This window comes from Rattus norvegicus, chromosome 17, assembly GCF_021556685.1.
Source record: "Rattus norvegicus strain SHRSP/BbbUtx chromosome 17, alternate assembly SHRSP_T2T, whole genome shotgun sequence".
NCBI lineage: Eukaryota > Metazoa > Chordata > Mammalia > Rodentia > Muridae > Rattus > Rattus norvegicus.
The window spans coordinates 47791812-47811149 of record NC_141550.1 but is presented as its reverse complement, the minus strand read 5'-3'; the positions used below and the strand labels follow the sequence as shown (position 1 = coordinate 47811149).

Below are 19338 nucleotides of genomic sequence, written 5' to 3'. Positions count from 1 at the left end.
CCTTCAGAAAAACAACTGTATAGAGAACAGATTACAATCACTGTTTTCTACAATGATTTCTACAAGGTACTTAAAGAAAACAGCTATTCATTTGGATGTTTACCTCAGATACAGTGAAAAGCAACTATTTCATTCTAATGTATATCTGAGATACAATGAACTGCACTATCGTCTTCTTCAGCTGCACAAGGGCCATGAAATCCCCTCCACCTCTCTTCTGCATTCAGTTGCTCCCGAATCTCACTTCTTTCTTCTGCACATTCCCTTCATTTTCTCCCTTCTGTGCACCTGCTCACAGGGCTTTGCATTCTTTCCCCTTCTTTGATTTTTGTCTTGTCCTTTTCTCCCCTTATAATCTCTCATTCAAGCCCCCTTCTCCTCATCTTTCTTTCCTCTAAGGCCAAGCAGACTCTCACTACCAGATCTCTGCCCAGTCCACACCTAGAGACACGGAGCACCTATCTAGATAGAAGTGCTTTCCCTCCTTGTTGTCTTGAACTCATTCCATAAAAACACTAAAACTAGGACACTGACGCAGGATTGTCTTGAGTTCAAGGCTATCCTGGACTGAAATGCTTGATAACAAACATCACCACTGAAAGGCAAACACAACTTGGTGGTTGATGTAATAAGGGGTTCCATCAATCAAAGATGTAACAAGGGGTTGGGGATTTAGCTCAGTGGTAGAGTGCTTGCCTAGCAAGCGCAAGGCCCTGGGTTCGGTCCCCAGCTCCGAAAAAAAGAAAAAAGAAGAAGAAAAAAAAAAAGAATCTTAAAAAAGATGTAACAAACATCAGCATTTCTATGGAGCAAAGACCTCGGAACTTATACTGTGATCTCAGAATTTTTACTGCGATAAAGTCATGGAAACTCTGAGAGCGAACACTGTTGTAAGAAAAGAGAAATAATTTCATAGCAGAGGATGGTTTCGATCCATCGACCTCTGGGTTATGGGCCCAGCACGCTTCCGCTGCGCCACTCTGCTATTGTGCAAGGGTTTTCTGAAGTTTATGTATAGTTTCTTCAACAGTCGATTCTGTTTTGCTTTAATTCAGTAATTTAGTTTGTCTTTAGTAAATCATTTTTTCACCGTCTTCATACTTTTTAAATTTAGGTTTTGTGATTCACGCCTGCCCGAGATTGCCAATGGGCTCTTCCTGGTTGGAAATCAAGAGCGCGAAGGCTAGATCAAGAATTACTTCCCTGGATTTTGGATTTAGGTTTTCTAAAGTGGTTATCAGCACTCCTCTTTTTGCTCAGGAATGTTGGCTCTCCAGGGAAAGAGTCCTGCAAAGTCTTTCAAATTTTAAACAGTCGCGTCCTTTCCACCAAAGCCACCTCCTCTGGACTGCCGCCTCCTCCTTCTGCAGACACCATTCCCCTCTGTCCTCCGGTGGCCTATTCCCATCAATTGGACACATTTACTACATGTACATACAAGCGCTTCAGCTGAGTCGGTTGGTTCCGGCAAGTAATCTATGTACTCAGAGGCTGAGGTAGGATTGCCTTGAGTCTCAAGCCAGGGTAGTGTACAGAGTAAGACCCTTATGCAAGAGAGAAACAAATGTTTAAATAAATACGTAACCAACAAATGGGATCCATGTCACCATTTAAAGAATCCCTAATATGCAAGAGAAAATAAACTCTACACTAATGATTTAATTATTTATTACCATTCTGGGGATTTGGATCTTTTAGTTTTTCAGTCACCTGGTAGCAAAAAGTATTTACCTTGTAGAATTTACATCTGACACTCCTTACTTGTATTACAAACAGGTTAAGTAAGATTCTAGATCTCCTCTGTAAGAGGGTGATTCCCTGAGCTTCTTCCTGGGAGAGACACAATCCCAGCACCACACTGGGTAAAGAAGGGTGGACCTTAGCATGAGGTTTTTGTTTATAATTGGTCACCTTTCTTTTTTTTTCTTCCTTTCGTTTCTCCTCCCCCCCCCCATCCCAGAAGTTTTCCAAACTTCAGAACATTTTGAATCTAGTTAAGATTTTGTAAATTCTGAATCCTAAATGGATTACTAGTCTATCACCTTAACTGCTCAATCACAACTACACAAATTAAATAAAGTAGCTGTCGTTAAATGTAGATTCCCTTTCAAGGTTTAATCAAGAACTAGAATGTTTACAGACAGCATTCTCTACTTCTTGTTCTTAAGATGCTCTAAACCAGCAGCTACATTGTATCCTCAGGACCAGACTCCAGCAGCCACATTGTATGCTCAGGACCACACTCTTTACCTTGTGGAGCTACTAAAATGAAGCCAGCTAGACAAGTGTGGTAGCCCAAGCTGGCCATCCCAGTTCTTGAGAGATGGAAGCAGGTATATTGGCAAGAGAAAGGAAAGTAGGAGTTCCTAAATGAAACCAACCAACAAGTGAAACAAAAAGAAAAATCCCTTTACCAATAGATTTTTTTAATTTATTTTATTCTATGTATGAGTTACACTGTAGCTGTCTTCACATACACGAGAAGAGGGAATCGGATTCCATTACAGATGGTCATGAGCCACCATGTGGTTGCTGGGAGTTGAACTCAGGACCTATGGAAGAGAAGTCAGTGCTCTTAACCGCTGAGCCATCTCTCCAGCCCTTACCAATAGATTAATAACAATAATAAATACTATTTTTAGAATACATTTTTTCAGATTTTAAAAATTGTTGCTATTTCAGTTACTGTTAAACCCGACTCTGTTGAAGGTGAGACCCATGAGTGAGGGGCTTTCTATTTTGACTTTGCTGGCTAGGATCTCTTCATCCTACCTGTTAAGGCCTAGGTAAAATATTAGGGCCTAGATAACTGTTACCTGGCTAGCCTGCCATTTTGTTCTGTTACTAATAGTATAAGAAAACTGTCTCATATGATGCTTCTGCTTTTACTAGGAAACTTTCTCATTCCAAGTTGATTACACATTCTGTTGTGCTCTGTGCCTTGGAAACCAGTCATGAGAGAAGTTAGTAGAACTGCTTTGTATAGTTACCCACAAAAAGGTTGGCACCTCCTAAACCTGTGTATAAGCTTTGATGGTAATTACTTTTATAAGCTGCCCCTGGGATGGAGCCCAACATAAGCAAGACACCTGTACCAATATAAGAAACTATTTAAAATAAGATTTCTCTGTTGATTAGGGGTTGAGTAAAGTTTAATTTCCTAAGACCTCCCTGAGAACTGAGCAGAAGGAAACATGTGAGCAACCATCCTGGTTGGCAAGTTCAGACTTGAATGGTAAACAAGTCCCATCACCGTTGACAAGTTAATATATGGATGTTAGGCTCAGCATTTTGGGTCCTGAGGTGAATCCACTTAATTCCACCATTCAACAAATCAAGGGAAACGCTCAACTCAGTCCAGAATTACTACAAGTCTCAGACTGTCTCTTAGGATGAAATCAGTCAATGTGTTCATTACTAGATGGATGAATAAAGGAAATATGGTGCAGAAACACAGTGAAGTTTAATTTATACAATAAATAAACAGGGAATCTTGACTATTGCAGAAAACAAAACTGTAGAAGTTTTAAGAGAAATAACCCATACTCAGAATGACAAAACAGAAATAAAACACAATCTAGTTTTAAATGTGTCCAGGTTTATGAGTGTGTGTGTGTGTGTGTGTGTGTGTGTGTGTGTGTTTATGTCATGATATCAAAGTAGAGAGGGGACCATGGGAGAAAGTAGAGATCTTAGAGGGTAGGTAATAGAATACATGACATGAAAGAAGCAGGAAAGAAGCAGGTGGGTATGTGAAGGAAAGGAGGGATGAGGAAGAGGGATAAATAAGAACAAAGTATAATGAATGGTAGTATAATTTATGAACATTACTTAATGAAATTGATTATTTCATATACTAACTTTGAACATTAACTCAAGGCCCCCAAATTGCATATGTGTGTGTGGGGTAAGCAGTGGAAGCAGTGGGAACCAGCATGTAGAAGAAACAATTCTGTTAGAATTTATAGGGTTAGAGTTTATAACCCGGAATATTTTGTAATTTTTAAATATATTACATAAAGGGAAAAACAAACTAGGTTCCACCGAGATTTGAACTGGATTTGAACGGATCACTGGATTCAGAGTCCAGAGTGCTAACCATTACACCATGGAACCCCACGACTTTATGGCCTGAGCTGCTAACTGATGAGGTATATATATTTGCATTGCAGAATTCAGCTTCTTAAGATTCTTAAACTTCCATTTTAGATTTTGTGTTGCTGTGGCACACCTTCCTTTCCAGTTGTGCACTGGGCTTTTCCTGCAAAGTGGAATTGTGAATCGCTCTAGACAGGAAAGACCGACCTGCGTCCCTAGTCTCCACCGCCTCCGGTCTTCCTCCACTGCTCTGCGGACCCAGCAGGACATAGACGGCTTCATCTCAATGTCTGAGACTGCGTGGTGGTCTTTGAGGGTTCCGGAATCTTTGTCTAGTCCCCAATTGAAGGGACAGTTGTGGGAGTGTACTTTCATTAAGTACGATCTGTGCACGACTTCTTAGGGTACGGAGATGTCCTTGGAAGGTTCCACCTCTTGGCAAGCTAAGAGTAAACACAATAGAAAGCTCCGATATACAAGTTAGGTGGCACACGTCTGCATGCAGGAGGGTAGTTCAAGATCAGCGAGGCCTAAAGAAAGTTTGACTAAGTGTGTATATCTAGTTCTCTCTGATAAAGCTTGGACTTACTTTTCTGACATTTAACTATGTTTTAATTTTCACTTTCTACAAGGATCAAGGGAGCACCCTATCATGCTTTGACATTCTCTTTTGGAAAATCCACTGAAAAAGTTTGTCTTTCATGGTAATTATGTCTTTTTTTAAAAAAAATTATTTATTTTATGTGAATACACTGTAGCTGTCAGACACATCAGAAGAGGACATCGGATCTCAGATGGTTGTGAGCCACCATGTGGTTGCTGGGAATTGGACTCAGGACCTCTGAAGTGCAGTCAGTGCTCTTAACCGATGAGCCCTAATTATATTTTCTTATTAATTAATCTCTCTAGCCCTAATTATATTTTTTATTCATTTACTTTTTTAAAAAATATATTTCTGTGCCTGCATGTGTATCTCTTGGCACAAATTTTGTTTAGCATACGTAGTGCAATCAATTCTCCAGCACATCTGCAATCTCTTAATGGTCTTTAACAGTGAGAAAATCTACTGATGCCAGTGAAACATTGACATCTTTGCATGGAAATAGTAATTCACAATTCCTGTGCTTTGGAAATGTTGTATAGATAAAGTCGCGGTAGAATTGTATCCAGGTTGCCTTTAAGAGGCATCACTGTGTTACTTGTCATCATTCCAAGTTCATCCCACCTCAGTTTGACTTTGCTGTGATTAATATATTTCTATGCTGACAGTCAGTTGAAACACTCATGAAATACATGAATTTCAGCTTCTTAGTGCAAGGCAGACCATGTGTTTTAAATCAAGGGACTGTATGAGTAGTTCCACTATAGAATGCATTTATTTTCCCCTTACCTGTGGATTTTCCTGAGTAGAAACCACACAGTATTGATCCCTACGGCTTTATGGTAGTTGTTTTCCATTCCGAAAGCTTTTTTTCATTTTTTTTAAATGTACATTTACAAGTGCTTTGCTGGAGACTTCGGGTATTAGAGAACTTGATCAGGTCACCAAGGCCGCTGCATAAATCACACTTGGGTCACACGGTTGTCTTAACTTCAGGTTTGGGGCCTAAAACGCACAGCTTTACATTGTCGGTTCTCACTGTAAACACGAGGCAAGTATCAGACACCTGGTTCTTAACTTCCAAGGTGTTTTCCATTTGAACCTAGATTCCTCTTGTGCTCAGGAAAGCTGTAGTTGTACAAAGATTCACGGTTAAAAGTTTGGCCAAATACTCCCCATAGGGGAATCGAGCCCCAGCCTCCCGCGTGGCAGGCGGGGAATACTCATCACTATACTAACGAGGAGAGCAACAGATATTGCTACTTGTTTATGCCTAATGAAGTTAAATATGGCTATTCTACCAGTATTCTATGTTATTGGAAAGAATAAATCAAAGTTGAAAATATATTTCTAAATATCCCTATGATGTAAAATTCTAGCCTGGGCAAAAGGCTAGGTTTAGTCAAGAATTCCACACGAATTATTTACTTGTTTTTTGTCCTACTGTAATTCAGATATCATAACCAGCCTGAATCAGTAAAAATGTAACTTCAATGTGTAGGAATCGAATCTGCTGCTGAAAAAGCCCAATAACCCAGAGTCCATCACTTTAGTTACCTGGCCACAAACACAAAACTTCAGACACTTTTATTGTTACATGATAGAGATGAAGGAGCACAAATCATTTTCAACTGTTGTCTAAACTACAAGGTCAGAGTCATACAATTATTTTAGGGTAAAAGATGATTTGATTATAAAAACACACCCCTCCTTCACTCCAACACACACACACACACACACACACACACACTCACACACACACACACACACTCAAGATTTAAGACCTCCACGCCAACGGAACAGCATAAAGCAGTGAAATCAAAGCCTGGTACGGTTTTGAATTCCTGAGGCTAAACTCAGAATAGTATCTGGAGTTCAAGACTAGCTTGGGCTGCAAAACAAGCTTGCTAGAGTTACACTTAAATATCTGCTTTTAAAGATTTTCCTTTTTATTTTTAATTATTCGTACGCATGTATGTACCACGGAGGAGTTGTGACATCAGTGCAGTTGCCCACGATGTTCGGAACACAACATTGGATTCCCCTGGAATTGGAGTTAGAGGCTTTTGCAAGCCCTCCAATGAAGGTTCTGGAAACTTAAGTCAGGTTGTCGCTCCAGCCCTGAATATCTTCTTTAAAAACAAAACACAAACAAGGTGGCACACACCTTTAATCCCAGCACTTGGGAGACAAATGGAGATGGGGGCTTATTTCTGTGACCACGAGACCAGCCTGGTCTACATAGTATTTTTACCATCTAATTTTTCCCTCAACAGGCACTTTGGTTTTAATATATTATTTTATCTTCCCTGTTCTTTGGAAGGAAGGAAGGGTCCCAGGTAAGGTGTTGGATACATTCCTTCACTGTACATTCTCTCTCAGATCTGCCTGAGTATTGGCTGACTGACTTGGTTAGATAGCTTTCGGTTAACGCCGTGGTGCTTAGATCAGACTTTTAAATAGGGCGTCTTAGGGTGGAGTCATTGCAAGCATAGCCTTGAGAAAGAAATCGCAAGGACTTTAGTTTTGTTGAGTTATCTTTATGTCCTCTTAGAATAGAAACTTAGAGGTAGACAGAGACGTTTCCCTCAGAGTAAAGTTTTGTTGTTGTTGTTGGGTTTTGGGGGAGGGGGGCAAAATAAAGCAAAATCGAACATCAAGAACTAACTGGACAAAATATCGCCACTTTGGTAATGCAATGCAATCTCTCAAACGCGTAAGGAAACCCTTCCATGGTTTGGAATATAGCTTCAACTCCTATATAACGTAGGTGCCAAAGAAAACACCCGTAGTCAGCAGGATTCGAACCTGCGCGGGGAAATCCCAATGGATTTCTAGCCCATCGCCTTAACCACTTGGCCACGACTACAAAACATAATAAGCACTCACTTGACGGAGTTTCGAGGCAGATGATTTGTGCAAACTCCGGTGTCGCTTTGTCAAGAGAGGTAGACTGCAGGTTACGGAGTTGAGGGGAGGAGTCTCGCAAGTTCCTAGCAGCAGAACACAGAAGCAAGAACCTCTGCCTCACCCGCAGACACCCAGAGGGTGTCGCCAGGTGTTCTGCCACCAGTCACACGCATCCTGACCATGAGAGGAACTTCTTCCGTGGATTTGTGGATACAGGAGCTGATGTTAGTACACTTTCCCAAAAGTCGTGGAATCCAGATTGGCCACTTCAGAAGGTTTAAACACATTTAGAGGATTTGGTAAATTATCATGAATAAGACAAAGTGTCCAATGGAATACCTGTGTGGGACCAGAAGGGCAAACAGGGAAGTTGAGATCTTATGCGGCTGCAATACCCATGAACTTATGGGGAAGAGATCTTTTACAATAATGGGATACTCAAGTTAATATCCCTGCAATTCCAGGGATATTAAGTGAAGAAATTAGGGGCAATATGGTAGATCCTGGGGAAGATATTGATACTGGTGATGAAGAACAACCACAAGCTGTTCTCGTAACCCAAACCCAGGATAATACAAGGATTGAATTTCCACATTTATAAAAGGGGCGACTGCTGACATACCCACAGCCTTGCCCTTAAAATGGTTATCAAACTGACCTGAATAGCAAGAGCAGGGGTCCATAACAAAAGAAAAATGGCAGGCCCTTCAACAACTGATACAAGAGTAGCTGGAATTTCTGCGTTTATTGTAAAAAAAAAAAAGAAAAAGAAAAAGAAATCAAGAAATTGAGGATGATAATGGAAAAATACAAAGAGGAGATTCACTTAGTTACTTGGGTTAAATAAAATCAGTCAACAAAAATTTGATAACAAAAGATACAGATCCATAGAGACCAATTTCGAACACAATGATTTTCAAAAATTAATGGAAGATATTAACAGGCTGAGGCCTACAATTGGATTAAGTATATATGAGTTAAGTAATTTGTTTCAAACAATACAAGGAGATTCTACTTTAAACACTCCAAGATGTCTAACAGATGAAGCAGAAAAAGAATTAACTCTTGTAGAACAAAGATTGCAAGAGGCATATGTAGATCGACTTGATCCTAAACTTTATTGAATTCTGGTCATTCACCTACTGGGCTCATCATGCAAAGGGAAGAAAATATTATGGAATGTATTTTCTTAGCTCATAAACAAAGTACAAATTGAAGACATATCCAGAAAAGATTTCTGGATTGATTATAAAAGGTTGAATAAGATTATGTCAGTTGTCAGGAACACCTCCAGCCAAAATTGTAGTACCTCTTATAGATGCTGAGATTATGTCATTATTGGTGATCAATGAAGATTGGCAAAGAGATTATAGCAACTATGTGAGTGAAAATAATAATAAATAACTGAAAGACAAACAAACAGTTTATAAAAAGATCTAACTGGATTCTTCCACTTATTCTAAAGAGAACCCCAATTCCCAGAGGCATAACTTATTATACTGATGCAAACAAGATGGGAATGGCAGGTCATAAGTCAGATAAAATAAGCACGGTGGTCAAAAGTCCATATCCATCGATTCAAAAATCAGAATTGTATGCTATCAGTATAGTAGTATTAGGTATTCTGAACCTCTTAACGTAATTACAGATTCTTTATATGCAGAAAGTTATTTTGCATATAGAGACTGCTGAATTTGTACCTGATGACTCAGTTAACTTTGGTATTTATACAATTGCAACAGGTTGTCAGACGTAGAAATTATCTATTATATATTACTCATATTCTGTCTCATACAGGTTTGCCTTGTCCATTAGCTCAAGGAAATGAGAAAATCGACCAGTTACTAATAGGAAATGTGTTAGAACTCTCAAATTCTTATGAAAACCATTATGTTAATGGGAAAGGTTTAAAGCAAAAATTTTCCATCCCTTGCCAACAAGCCAAAGAAATAATGAAAACATGTCCTACATGTTCTCCAAACAAACTCCCTTCTCTGCTGGTAGAAACCCTAGGGGTTCAAAAAGAAATGACATCTGGCAGAGGGATGTTTTCCATTCTCAGGATTTGTGTATACACTGAAAGACCACCGGGGTGGGGAAGACCCCCACTCAAATCTAGAGACGACGCAACCCCCAAGAACTCATGAGAAACCGATCTTGATGTAATAAACAGGAGGTGTATTTGAGGAACCAGAGCTCTGGGGATGACACGTATCTCACACAGGAGACAGAGGAGTCGACCCCGAGCCCAATTAGGGGAAGGTATTTATAGGGAAAATTACATAGGCAGTTGGCAACAGTCACACAAAGCAATTTCATTGGTTTGTAACTTGGGCTCAGTTCAACTCTAGGCCACCCTGCTTCTGGGGCAAGTTGACCCTAATTCTCGTTTTTCTCAGGACTGTTGAGTCAGGCCTTATCGAGGCCAGATGATTTGTGGTAGCTATAGTCAGGCTACATCCCCAAAACATGTTATGTTATTCTTTGCTGTGAGGTGCACTTGTCCTCACAGCAGGGTCAGTGGGGGCTAGTTTAAGATCTTTATTCTTTCAACACCATACCACTGGCATGAACTCAGAGTTTCAGTGGGGAACTGTTTTAAGTTCTAAAAAAGCTGATTGTATAATTACACACTTATTAGAAATAAAGGCAATTATGGAAATACTTAGACAAGTTAAAACCAGCCATGCTCTCACATATGTATCCAATAAGTTGAAGCAATTCTTTGCATATTACAATATAAAGCATGCTACTGGCATACCATGCAATCCCACAGGACAAGAAATTATAGAAAGAACCAATCCTACCTCAAAAGAGATGCTTATTAAACAAAAAGGGAAAATAAAAATCCCCCAGGGACAGACTAAATAATGCTGTGTTAACTCTAAATTTTCTTAATGTATGTGGAAAAGGAACAGCAGCTGGGTTATCAAAAAAACTGAGGAACGAGGCCAACCAATATACTCTAAGGGCATGTTGATGTTAGAATGGAAACCTACAATAGTTTTAAGATAGGGACGTAGTTATGCTTATGTATCTATGGGGAATGAAAAAGTGTGTTTACCAATGAAACTTACAAAAATTAAATTTGAGCAGAGGAAACCTCTTGTCATCTGAGACAGGAATGTCTTCACAAAGTAAATTGCCTAGGTGATTCACTCTCACAGACTGTCTCAGTTACTATTTCTCAAAAAAACAAACTTCAAAAGGGTTATTCCACTTGACTGTCACACAAGAACTAGAGGATGCACAGACTGGAGAGACAACAAGGAGACTGGATAAACTCAGAGACTGGTCAACAAATGCTACAGCTAGCTGTAGCTTCTTTCAAATTAACTATTTTCCCCACTTCAGCCCAAACAGGAATTCTTTGCCCCAATTTAGCAGGAAGAAATTATAAGAACCATCATCCAGATTCCTTAAATTGGAATGAATGGTTTTGGTCCTTTGACGCTAGTTATGGTTATCATATGGTTATTACCTATAGGGTAATAGGTTGTTTTGTTTAATTGATAGAAATTTCATGCTGTTTGGTTTATTATTGTATATTGATAGCAATTTAAGGTTGTTTTGTTAGACTATTGTCAGACTGTCTTGTACATAAGCTATTTGTTTAAAGTATGAGGTAAAGTTCTAGTTTTATGGTTCTTATAATTGTTTCTATTGTGTGTAGATTGTTAATGTTAGGGGAAAAGGACTTTTTTTTTTTTAAACAGAAAAAGGGATATGAAGTGGGAATTTCTGGTTTCCTTGGAGATTCAGTTGTGTCATGTGATGATTTTCTGGACCGTCTTATTAGAGGCTGTTTTGCTGAGTGGTATTTTTCTGGAAGCAGCCTGGAAGAGGGGCATGTAAGGTTTTGCTGGAGCAGATGCTTGAGAAGACATGCAATGTTTGGAAAGGGTATAAGTATAACCCAACAGACAGTGGATGATGCTCTGGCATTGCCTTCCTGCTTGACTAGTCTTCATGAGGGTTTGCTGATGCTGGTCTTCATTGACAATGCTGTGGCACTGGTTTTTCTTGCCTTCTTTGCTGATCATTATTTGTTGTGACTTCAAAGAGAGAAATGCACCAAAGAATTTCTCATGATATTCTGGTGGCTTCTTGCCAGTTCTGCAGACTCGGGATGATTGGCAGAGCCCTGTGGTTTCTTCTGGATGGAATTACCATTCCTGACTCAAGAATGGTGTCTATGTGTAGATGGAGCTACTGCTGCTGATTTGTGTGAACTGAACCGCTGATATCCTGACAAGGAAGACTGGAATTGCCCTACAGAACTATTTCTGAACAGGCCCACATCCCCCTTTGCTTTACTATCCTTTTCTTTCTATTACCTCTGGGGGGTGGTGGTCTACAAGGGAGGTTAAAGTGTTTAAGAACCCTTATTAAAGTAGGTTTTGAAAAATCTGAGCCTACATTAACCAACGTCGCCAAAGGTTTTTTTCTTTCTTTTCTTTTTTCTTTTTTTTTAAAGATAGAATCTTACTCTGTAACCCAGAGTGGCCCTCCCCACTTTGCTTCTGGAGTACTGTGATTACTAGCATAAATCCCTTCTCCATTTTCCATGTTAATCTCAGGCACAGTTGTCTTCCCAAAGCTTGAAACTGTGTTTTGTTTTGTTTTGTTTTGTTTGTCTACTCCACTTGAGTCCTACTTTAAGTTTTTAAAGAAGGTTTGCTGGCAAAAGGGAAGGGAGGAGGGAGGAGAGGAGACAAGGAGACCCAGGACGAAAAACATGGGACTAATAGAGGAGAAGAGGGAAGCAGAAGAGGGATGAAAAGTAGTATGGTGATAAACTGATTAAAGATATTATTTTTCTCTGGAGACAAAACAAGTCTGACAAACCCCAGTGAGTTAATTAAGGAAGTGCACTCTGAAGGAGTGAGGGAGTATTAGAATTTGGAGAGCAGTCTGTTTGACAATCAAAGTTAACTATCAATAAGATAAACATCTTTTAAAAATAGAACACTTGCCTGGGACACTGCACCAGGTTGAGTCCTCAACACCCAAAGAAACCCATGTTAAATTGTTGACGCAGGCAGAACAGAAGTTAGGGTTAAAAGGAATGCTGATTGGAAGCAGAGGGACAGACTGGCCAACATAGCAAGTTCCAGGCCAGGCAGGGCTACATAGTGAGACCCTGTTACAAACAACACAAAGAAAAGTCCTGTTAGGGTTAAAACCATGAAGTTAGGAGCATAAGGGATGAGAAACAAAGTGCTTGCCACTGACAATGAGACCTGCTAGAAGAAAGAACAGGGTCTGAGCTGTGTTGGAATTGCTGGCTTACCAGAAGCCCCATTTCCTTGAAGTATACTACCATTGCCCTTTAATTCATGTATTCTTGCTTCAATGCAGTTAATTGTAACAGAATAAGTTAAGAATGGCTTCTAAATTGCATGGACCTATTCCAGAAAGGAATTACCCCAGACCATCAGGTAGACAGAGAGCTAAATATGATAACCAAGAAAGATTGCAGCTGTGTCTCAGAAAGCTGTAATAGGAGTTAGTGCCATGCAGAACTGCAAGTTTACATGACTTGTAAACATAAACACAAAAAAAGCACAGTCTGAAAAAAAAAAAGCATAGTTTACCTGCCTGTAGACCCTGCTCTTTGGGGGACTGCACTTAAGACCATCAGAAAACATAGATATTTACATTCTGTCCCTCTCCCCCTCTCCCTTCTCCCCTCCCCCTCACCCCCCTCTCCCTCCCCCTCTCCTCTCTCCCTCTCTGTCTCTCTCTCTCAAAAGTTTTTCAGGCATGGTTTATTTCTGCATTCCTGGCTGTCCCAGAACTCACACCATAGATAGGCTGGCCTCAAACTCAGGTTTGCCTGCCTGCTAGGATTAAAGTGTGATTAAAGGCATGTGCCACCACCTCCTGGCTCTACATAAGAATTCTTGGGGCTGGGGATTTAGCTCAGTGGTAGAGCGCTTGCCTAGGAAGCACAAGGCCCTGGGTTCGGTCCCCAGCTCCGAAAAAAAGACCAAAAAAAAAAAAAAAAAAAGAATTCTTAACAGTAGCAAAATTACAGTTATGGATTTGCAAAAAAAATAATTTTATGGTTGTGGGCCACCACAACATGAGGAACTGTATTAAAGAGTTGAAGTGTTAGGAAGGAAGACCAGAAACACCTGCAGGACCAGTAGGGTGAGCAGCTCTGGCTTGGGCTCATAGCTGATAGTCAGTCAAGGTTAACAGCTGACAAAGCAAGTGAAAGATAAGCACGACTACTGACTACTTTCTAAATGACAGCAGGTGCATAAGTCATTGTCTCCCTGTTTCAGTCTTGGAAGATATGCACAGAACATGTGGGACCTGCTCTGGCTCAACCTGTGATAAGCTCAGAAAATCAACCAACTTTAAAAGAAATGACCTCAGTCTTTGTCCAGATTCTGCCATAGTTCCATACAAATTCCTTGTTAATTAGCTCAACCTTTTTTTTCCCCCTCCTGCTTTCTTAGGGGCTTTGCTTTCTTTCCAGAAAGAACGAAAGAGAGAAAGAGAGAAAGAGAGAGAGAAAGAGAAAGAGAGAAAGATAAAGACAGAAAGAACAAGAGAAAGAAAGGGAAAAAGAAAGGGAGGGAAAGAAAAAGAGAAAAAAAGTGAGAAAAAATGAAAGGGAAAAAGAAAGGAAGAAAGGAAGAGAGAGAAAGAAAGAAAAAGAAGGGGACTTTATTCCTCTTTTTCTATGAGGTCTTTTATTTTCTTGCTTGTATTTGTTTTTGAGATGGTCATGACACAGCACTGACTGGCCTCAGACTTATGATGTAGCACTGCCTCCCAAGTGCTAGCATTAAAGGCATGTGCTACCTCAGACTTATGATGTAGCACTGCCTCCCAAGTGCTAGCATTAAAGGCATGTGCTACCTCAGACTTATGATGTAGCACTGCCTCCCAAGTGCTACCATTAAAGGCATGTGCTACCATGCCTATCCCTGCAGTAGGTCTTTCGTCTTTGTCATTTTATTTTTCTTTCTAATAAACACTGCTTTTTCTGCTCACCCTTCTGTGGTCCATGAGTTTTACTATTTTCCTATGAGACAGAAGAATCCAGACTGCAGCCAGTGGCTCAGTCAAAGTTTTGTGTGACCGTAAGCCTCCAGCCCTCTAACTCCTGAGTTATGCCCACTTGGAATGAGAACCTTTGCTCTCAAGGACCATATTTTCTTCTCCGTTTGATTTTGATAGTTAAGGCAAACTAGGCATGGGGCCTGTAGTCCTTAGTCGAGTGACATACAGCGATGACAGGCATATGACATTGTGGTAAACTTCCTCAATCATTACCAGTCACATTAAATAAGCATCTTGGGACTGAGTAGTTTGAATAAGTCCAACTGACCAATTTGGGACACAAGGATCATCCCTTGCTCTTCAGGGTCTGGCCCGAGGTTGATGCAGAGAAATGCCATTTTGGTGTATGTTGAAAAAGATGATTCAGAGTGCAGATTATGAATAGCAAGAGTGTGAGCAACTTTGGACGGAGTTTGATGCTGTGACTAATGGATGCCAAGCCTAAGAAAACATAGTGTGCTCCAACAGTAGTTTACATTTCTTAGTAAGCTTTTCACAATACAGTAAGCAGAATGCTCCTGATTTTGGGCTAGCACACACTGAGAACCAGCGCTCTATAACACCACAACTTCCAGATGTTAAATTAGCTGAACAATCCTTGTCCTCTTGCATTCTTGGAAAACCCCAAATATATCCATGACAATACTTGTGGACACAAAACAAACAGAAATACACCAGAACTCTAGGAATGTCTTGCCCAGGACCCTAACAGCAAGTGTTAGGAAAATGTTTCAAATTTCTAGCCTCCGAGATCCAAGAAGACTCAGTTGAAGGTAGACATGGATGGGTCATGGTAATCTACTGTGCTGTGTACATACTGAAGCTGAAATGTTCTTCCAAAGGGGTCTTCACAAATGTCAGTATTGCCCTGAGTGTGGGCTGACCAGCACCAGCATTGAAAGAAGACCCTCGGGGTTGGGGATTTAGCTCAGCGGTAGAGCGTTTGCCTAGCAAGCGCAAGGCCCTGGGTTCAGTCCCCAGCTCCAAAAAAAAAAAAAAAAAAAAAAAAAAAAAGACAAGACCCTCCTATGACACTAGTTTATCAACGATTTCCCCCCAGAAAAGCCTCTCTACCTAGTCATAACACTTGGTTTCTTTTTCACAATAGTCTTGGCTGGCTTGCAGTTTGTGCAGTGTAGACCAGGCTGATCTGGAACTCACACATATACTGCTGTCTCTGCCTGGGATTGAAGGCATTGAGGGTGCACAACACCTCCTTCACCAACACATACTTCCCACCCCAGCCCCCACCCCCAGTATAAAGTTCTTAAAGGCTGGCAAGATAACTCAGAGGATAAAAGGCACCTGCCAGCAAATCTAATGATCTGAGTTTGAGCCCCAGAAGACAACACACCCTTGCGAGTTGTCTTCTGGCCTCCTCATGCATACTGTAACATGGAGTGAATTTTAAAAATAAATAAAGTTTGTTGTAACAAATTAGTTATAACGATTCTGACAGAACTATTTTCTTTTTCTTTAGAGCTGAGAACTGAACCCAGGGCCTTGCGCTTAGTAGGCAAGTGCTCTCTACCTCTGAACTAAATCCCCAACCCCAGAATTGTTTTAATGTAGAACTCCTGAGTACTATTCACAATATTCCTTCTGTTAACAAAACTTAGCTTATTACTGTAGTTTCTTTTCTCTCTCATGTTTTAATAGACATGTATATATTTTTCTGAATTATTTAAGGTATATTGAAGATAGTCCTTAGTACATATGTATTTTATAGGAATGTATTGCCTTAAAACATTGTTATATAGCCATTGAACAATTAACGGAAGGTGGAATTAACAATGATGCATTTAACCAATACACTTTATTCAAACTTCACCACTTACTGCAAAAATGACCTGTATAGCAAGAGAAAGAGGTATAGATCATGTTCCACTGTCAGCTGTGAAACATTCAGTCTTTCTTTGTGCTTTGTAATACTGTTATTGTTAAAATACTGTCAGCTGAAAGAGTCTTGGTTTATTTGATGTTTCCTCTAATTAGCCTACACATTTTGCCAGGAATATTGGCATTGGGCTCTGTTAATACAAAAGCTCACAAGGCACATGAAATTTACTGGTGCGATACTGATCTCTTGGTTACTGTATTTACCTGCCCAATGTACACCCATCTTGGTAAAATTGGTATTTGTGTGTGACTAATCCTTTTGATTTGTATAGCTTACTGTTTTTGTTGTATTTCTTAAGTTTTGAATGAATGTATTAAAGAAAGAAGAACTGGAGTTACGGTGTTACATTTTTGGGAAGGGATTTAAAATAGTGTTCCTTTCTCCGTCGGGGAAATCGAACCCTCGTCTCCGGCGTGACAGGTAGGGATACTCACCACGATACTAACGAGAACGAGATAGGAGTAGCGGTTCAGAGACAGTACAGGAAGTCTCTCAAGTTCCTTTAGCTTCTGTACAGTAGTTTCCGGTATTTACTATACACCACCGATACTCAAGCCTAATAAGGCTTCGTTCGCTGCTCTGGCAACGAGAGCTGCGCCTGCGTGATGGGACGGCTGGCTTAGCGCATTCAATAGGAAAGAAATAGAAAAGGAAAAGAAAAAGAAAGTCCTTGTCTCGTAGCCTTTGTTGTTCACTAGTTCCTGTCCTAAAATGAAATTATAAACTGTGCAGTTCCTGAGGCTTCTAACCAAGCAGGTTGTAAGACAGGAAATAAAGGCTGGACTCGAATTTGCGCTTCCCGGAAGAGAGACTGCGGCGAAGGTGCTACATTAAAAATAAACAAACAAACAAACAAACCAACCCGAGAGCTTCTGGAAATAAAGTGAATCTCGTTGTCGCTAAATAGCCTTGTTGTCATGGAAAGGATAGACATGAAAATCTTCTGGGTAAAGATCAGTATAGAAACATCAAGTTTAAACCCAAATTTAAAATAGCCCGTAGTCGGCAGGATTCGAACCTGCGCGGGGGAACCCCAATGGATTTCTAGTCCATCGCCTTAACCACTCGGCCACGACTACACAACTAGGTTTCTTCTCTTGAAATTCCAGTAGCTGAAAGAGTCAAAGAAAAAGTAATGGGTTGCCAGATTTGTAAGGAAACATTTACAGATTTACAGAAAACATTAAAAGTATGTTTTCAGTAAAGACAAGCCTAGCACAAAACAAATAATATTAATTGCATTAAAGAATGATAAACAGTGATCTGAGGCAGAATTGGGTCTCTTAACTGTCTCACTTGGTATTCTTAGGTAAATATTTAAGCTCATTGCATAACAAATTCTATTTCCCACCCAACAGTATACCGCAGTTAACCAAATGCCTGCTACCTTATCAAAAGGATCGTCATTCCCTTAGCTTCTACTTATCTGTTATTCATTTCTGACCGTAATAAACTACCTATTTAGAAATACACTCACATATTTCTAAATTAAAAGACTTGGGGAGAGGAGGACAAGTTTAGATTTATCGGGGAAAAAATCAGTGAAAAATAGTTTCAGTATACTCCATCTCTCCTCTTTTTCCAATTCCGCTATTGTTAACTTCTCGTATTCCCACGGCAACTTGTTATCACGATAAGCCAGAAATGGTAAGTTATTATTAATACCATATAGTTCACACTAGGGCTTGCTCAGTGCTGTACATTCTTCGGGATCTGACATATTTATATATTTCACTGTCCCCAAAGTCCCCTTTGTTCAAAGTACCCTCCAAATCCCTAGCAGTAGGTGGTTTTTACTTGTTCTTTACTACTCCCTCCCAGTGCTATATAGATGAAATTGTACAGTATGCAGCCTTTTTCAGATTGACTCATTTCACTCAGTAATATACATATTGCATCTATGACTCTAGATCCAAGGGTTCCCGCATCCTTTTCTGGACACGGAAACATGCCCTTTCACATATGTGCCCAAACACAGACACATAAAACAAGTCTTTTTTAAAAACTAAAACACATGACTGCTGTTTGCATTCTCTTTTTATCTAATGTCTTATTGCAAGCATTTCTCTAAGTATAATTCCCTTTCCTTGACTTTTTCATGTATAGCATTATCATTTCTAGGTCTGATGCTTTCAGTTAAGGAGGGGAGCCACTTTAGCACGTCTGTAAATAACCGGGGAGGAACAGAAGCCCTTAGTTGAGTGAGCCCCACCTTTGAAGCAAAAAGCCTATTTGTTGTAGTCTTTTGTGTACGTCAAGGGCACCGATGGATTTGCTTTAAGCGCTACGCAAAGAAAACTGCAGAGAGCACTGCTAAAACGTAAAATACTGTACCACCACCTCCTCCCAGTTTCTTTAGCATTAAAAAAATGTTGAGTCGTTTTTCGAAGACATGAAAACGACAAATATTTTCAAAACGACAAATAACATATAAAAGAGAATGCAGATCAGGTAATAAAAAGTAAGGTTGAACGGTGAAATGTATGCTTGCGTTTTGAAATCCTCAGTGTGGGAGGCCAGATCCTTCGGAGGTGAAGGTGGATCAGGAACATGTACATAGCAAGTTCAAGATCAGCCTGAGGAGATGAGACTCTGCCCCAAGAGCTCCGCGCAAAATCCTGCGGGTGTGTGAATATAGGTCACAAACGCTGTATATGACTCCCTCTGCTCACAATCCAAACTACCAGACACAAACGGTAGGCAGGTGCAAACTCCCGAGCCACCAGGAGGAACTATAGCATTAGTAGAA

The 19338-nt window shown here is 40.1% G+C and overlaps 1 long non-coding RNA gene and 4 other non-coding genes across 6 annotated transcripts; all 5 read right to left on the bottom strand.

Moving 5' to 3' along the window:
* Positions 1-913: 913 nt before the first annotated feature.
* On the bottom strand, positions 914-985 carry Trnam-cau8 (transfer RNA methionine (anticodon CAU) 8). Its single transcript has one exon. It is a non-coding gene; the product is annotated as a tRNA-Met (tRNA).
* Positions 986-2416: 1431 nt separating this feature from the next.
* Positions 2417-19168, bottom strand: LOC102555506 (uncharacterized). 2 transcript variants are annotated; one of them, XR_015641677.1, is made up of 4 exons: positions 18802-19168; positions 17608-17701; positions 4306-4541; positions 2417-2552 (listed from the first exon to the last, which is right to left on the bottom strand). It is a non-coding gene; the product is annotated as an uncharacterized LOC102555506 (long non-coding RNA). The 2 variants fall into 2 exon arrangements; XR_015641678.1 differs by lacking the exons at positions 17608-17701; positions 18802-19168 and adding exons at positions 5489-5737; positions 7589-7879.
* On the bottom strand, positions 4036-4116 carry Trnaq-cug8 (transfer RNA glutamine (anticodon CUG) 8). Its single transcript has one exon. It is a non-coding gene; the product is annotated as a tRNA-Gln (tRNA).
* On the bottom strand, positions 7487-7568 carry Trnas-aga8 (transfer RNA serine (anticodon AGA) 8). The gene has a single exon. It is a non-coding gene; the product is annotated as a tRNA-Ser (tRNA).
* Positions 17587-17668, bottom strand: Trnas-aga7 (transfer RNA serine (anticodon AGA) 7). Its single transcript has one exon. It is a non-coding gene; the product is annotated as a tRNA-Ser (tRNA).
* Positions 19169-19338: the final 170 nt, after the last annotated feature.